The sequence below is a fragment of the Leuresthes tenuis genome, unplaced genomic scaffold, assembly GCF_036924035.1.
Source record: "Leuresthes tenuis unplaced genomic scaffold, fLeuTen1.0.hap1 SCAF_20, whole genome shotgun sequence".
Lineage (NCBI taxonomy): Eukaryota > Metazoa > Chordata > Actinopteri > Atheriniformes > Atherinopsidae > Leuresthes > Leuresthes tenuis.
The window spans coordinates 33,292,787-33,297,786 of record NW_027325374.1 but is presented as its reverse complement, the minus strand read 5'-3'; positions in this window follow the sequence as shown (position 1 = coordinate 33,297,786).

The window sequence follows — 5,000 nt, the reverse complement described above, 5'->3', positions numbered from 1 at the left end:
AGCTGCCCTCCCGGATTGCTAAGCTGCATCTTGCCCCCCCCTCCCGGATCCTCCAGCACTTCCAGGCCCCACATGAGCACTCTGCAATCCGCCCTTCAGCTGCCCTCCCGGATTGCTAAGCTGCATCTTGCCCCCCCTCCCGGATCCTCCAGCACTTCCAGGCCCCACACGAGAACTCTGCAATCCGCCCTTCAGCTGCCCTCCCGGATTGCTAAGCTGCATCTTGCCCCCCCTCCCGGATCCTCCAGCACTTCCAGGCCCCACATGAGAACTCTGCAATCCGCCCTTAAGCTGCCCTCCCGGATTGCTAAGCAGGATCTTGCCCCCCCTCCCGGATCCTCCAGCACTTCCAGGCCCCACACGAGAACTCTGCAATCCGCCCTTCAGCTGCCCTCCCGGATTGCTAAGCTGCATCTTGCCCCCCCCTCCCGGATCCTCCAGCACTTCCAGGCCCCACATGAGAACTCTGCAATCCGCCCTTCAGCTGCCCTCCCGGATTGCTAAGCAGGATCTTGCCCCCTCCTGGATCCTCCAGCACTTCCAGGCCCCACATGAGAACTCTGCAATCCGCCCTTCAGCTGCCCTCCCGGATTGCTAAGCTGCATCTTGCCCCCCCCTCCCGGATCCTCCAGCACTTCCAGGCCCCACATGAGCACTCTGCAATCCGCCCTTCAGCTGCCCTCCCGGATTGCTAAGCTGCATCTTGCCCCCCCCTCCCGGATCCTCCAGCACTTCCAGGCCCCACATGAGCACTCTGCAATCCGCCCTTCAGCTGCCCTCCCGGATTGCTAAGCTGCATCTTGCCCCCCCTCCCGGATCCTCCAGCACTTCCAGGCCCCACACGAGAACTCTGCAATCCGCCCTTCAGCTGCCCTCCCGGATTGCTAAGCTGCATCTTGCCCCCCCTCCCGGATCCTCCAGCACTTCCAGGCCCCACATGAGAACTCTGCAATCCGCCCTTAAGCTGCCCTCCCGGATTGCTAAGCAGGATCTTGCCCCCCCTCCCGGATCCTCCAGCACTTCCAGGCCCCACACGAGAACTCTGCAATCCGCCCTTCAGCTGCCCTCCCGGATTGCTAAGCTGCATCTTGCCCCCCCTCCCGGATCCTCCAGCACTTCCAGGCCCCACATGAGAACTCTGCAATCCGCCCTTCAGCTGCCCTCCCGGATTGCTAAGCAGGATCTTGCCCCCTCCTGGATCCTCCAGCACTTCCAGGCCCCACATGAGAACTCTGCAATCCGCCCTTAAGCTGCCCTCCCGGATTGCTAAGCAGGATCTTGCCCCCTCCTGGATCCTCCAGCACTTCCAGGCCCAACATGTCCACTCATCCATCCGCCCTTGGGCTGCTCCCCTCGGCCGCTAAGCGGCAAAGGCTCCGTTCCAGCATCTTCCAGGACCTCCAGGCACCACATGTCCACTCATACATGCGCCCTTGGGCTGCCCCCCTCGGCCGCTAAGCGGCAAAGGCTCCGTTCCAGCATCTTCCAGGACCTCCAGGCACAACATGTCCACTCATACATGCGCCCTTGGGCTGCCCCCCTCGGCCGCTAAGCGGCAAAGGCTCCGTTCCAGCATCTTCCAGGACCTCCAGGCACCACATGTCCACTCATACATCCGCCCTTGGGCTGCCCCCCTCGGCCGCTAAGCGGCAAAGGCTCCGTTCCAGCATCTTCCAGGACCTCCAGGCACCACATGTCCACTCATACATCCGCCCTTGGGCTGCCCCCCTCGGCCGCTAAGCGGCAAAGGCTCCGTTCCAGCATCTTCCAGGACCTCCAGGCACCACATGTCCACTCATACATGCGCCCTTGGGCTGCCCCCCTCGGCCGCTAAGCGGCAAAGGCTCCGTTCCAGCATCTTCCAGGACCTCCAGGCACCACATGTCCACTCATACATGCGCCCTTGGGCTGCCCCCCTCGGCCGCTAAGCGGCAAAGGCTCCGTTCCAGCATCTTCCAGGACCTCCAGGCACCACATGTCCACTCATCCATCCGCCCTTGGGCTGCTCCCCTCGGCCGCTAAGCGGCAAAGGCCCCGTTCCAGCATCTTCCAGGACCTCCGGGCAACACATGTCCACTCATCCATCCGCCGTTCGGCCGCCCTCATCGGCCGCTAAGCGGCAGAAGCCCCGTTCCCGTATCTTCCAGGACCTCCAGGCGGCTCATGGCCACTCAGCCATCCGCCCTTCAGCTACCTTCGTCGGCCGCAAAGCGGCAGATTCTCCCTCCTCCCGAGAGCCAGGGTGATGACTATGGAGCCCAGCAATGGCCCCTGGTACGTGTCTGAGCCCCAAAGAACATCACCCGATATCGGGCTTGGCTTCAATCTGTCAAACTCTGTTTCCTAAAAACCAGGTTTCTGAAATCGGGCAGGTGGTAATTTCCTCAGACTCCAATTACCTCGTCGGACGGGAGAAGGGGCCTTCGACGCACTCCGCCCATCTCCCCTTCTCCCGTCTTGAAACAGAAATTTTTCTGAATTTTTCGCCTGGCGCCCCTGGTACTTTTAGACACTTTGTCATTTTTCTGACTTTTTGAGCTGGTGCCCCTGGTATTTTTAGACACTTTGTCATTTTTCTGCCTTTTTTTGAGCTGGCGCCCCTGGTATTTTTAGACACTTTGTCATTTTTCTGACTTTTTGAGCTGGCGCCTCTGGTACTTTTAGACACTTTGTCATTTTTCTGACTTTTTGAGCTGGTGCCCCTGGTACTTTTAGACACTTTGTCATTTTTCTGCCTTTTTGAGCTGGTGCCCCTGGTATTTTTAGACACTTTGCCATTTTTCTGACTTTTTGAGCTGGCGCCTCTGGTACTTTTAGACACTTTGTCATTTTTCTGCCTTTTTTTGAGCTGGCGCCCCTGGTATTTTTAGACACTTTGTCATTTTTCTGCCTTTTTGAGCTTGCGCCCCTGGTACTTTTAGACACTTTGTCATTTTTCTGCCTTTTTGAGCTGGTGCCCCTGGTATTTTTAGACACTTTGCCATTTTTCTGACTTTTTGAGCTGGCGCCCCTGATACTTTTAGACACTTTGTCATTTTTCTGACTTTTTAAGCTTGGGACCCTTGTACTTTTGGAAACTCTCTCATTTGTTCTGACTTCAGCTCCTGCCCCATGTATTATTCCAGGCTCCCCTGCCTGCACAGCCTCCCCACACTCAAGCAGCCCTCCCCGGTGTCACACACACACACACACACACACACACACACACACACACACACACACACACACACACACACACACACACACACACCTCTCTCACAAGCCCCTTGGTTCTTCATGATGCTCAGTAAAAGAGCCAGGCCTCCCTGCCTGCACAGCCTCCCCACACTTAAGCAGCACTCCCCGGTGTCACACTCTTCTCCCAAGCCCCCTGGTGCTTCATGATGCTCAGTAAAAGAGCCAGGCCTCCCTGCCTGCACAGCCTCCCCACACTTAAGCACCCCTCCCCGGTGTCACACTCTTCTCCCAAGCCCCCTGGTGCTTCATGATGCTCAGGAAAAGAGCCAGGCCTCCCTGCCTGCACAGCCTCCCCACACTTAAGCAGCACTCCCCGGTGTCACACTCTTCTCCCAAGCCCCCTGGTGCTTCATGATGCTCAGTAAAAGAGCCAGGCCTCCCTGCCTGCACAGCCTCCCCACACTTAAGCAGCACTCCCCGGTGTCACACTCTTCTCCCAAGCCCCCTGGTGCTTCATGATGCTCAGTAAAAGAGCCAGGCCTCCCTGCCTGCACAGCCTCCCCACACTTAAGCAGCACTCCCCGGTGTCACACTCTTCTCCCAAGCCCCCTGGTGCTTCATGATGCTCAGGAAAAGAGCCAGGCCTCCCTGCCTGCACAGCCTCCCCACACTTAAGCAGCACTCCCCGGTGTCACACTCTTCTCCCAAGCCCCCTGGTGCTTCATGATGCTCAGTAAAAGAGCCAGGCCTCCCTGCCTGCACAGCCTCCCCACACTTAAGCAGCACTCCCCGGTCACACACTCCCTCCCTGGGCCCCTTGGTGCTTCACAACCCTACCCCTAAAGGAACCAGGCTCCCCTGACCTGGAACCCTGACCCGCACTTAAGCACCCCTCCCCGGTCACACACTTCTCTCCCAAGCCCCCTGGTGCTTCACAACCCTACCCCTAAAAGAACCAGGCTCCCCTGACCTGGAACCCTGACCCGCACTTAAGCACCCCTCCCCGGTCACACACTTCTCTCCCAAGCCCCCTGGTGCTTCACAACCCTACCCCTAAAAGAACCAGGCTCCCCTGACCTGGAACCCTGACCCGCACTTAAGCACCCCTCCCCGGTCACACACTTCTCTCCCAAGCCCCCTGGTGCTTCACAACCCTACCCCTAAAAGAACCAGGCTCCCCTGACCTGGAACCCTGACCCGCACTTAAGCACCCCTCCCCGGTCACACACTTCTCTCCCAAGCCCCCTGGTGCTTCACAACCCTACCCCTAAAAGAACCAGGCTCCCCTGACCTGGAACCCTGACCCGCACTTAAGCACCCCTCCCCGGTCACACACTTCTCTCCCAAGCCCCCTGGTGCTTCACAACCCTACCCCTAAAAGAACCAGGCTCCCCTGACCTGGAACCCTGACCCGCACTTAAGCACCCCTCCCCGGTCACACACTCCCTCCCTGGGCCCCTTGGTGCTTCACAACCCTACCCCTAAAAGAACCAGGCTCCCCTGACCTGGAACCCTGACCCGCACTTAAGCACCCCTCCCCGGTCACACACTCCCTCCCTGGGCCCCTTGGTGCTTCACAACCCTACCCCTAAAAGAACCAGGCTCCCCTGACCTGGAACCCTGACCCGCACTTAAGCACCCCTCCCCGGTCACACACTCCCTCCCTGGGCCCCTTGGTGCTTCACAACCCTACCCCTAAAAGAACCAGGCTCCAGGCCCCACCAGCCGACCCCTGTTCCCCCACACTTAAGCCACCCTCCTCGGACTGAACCCTCCATCCGCACCCGCCAGAGCTCCGCGCCCCTGGTACTATAAAACACTCT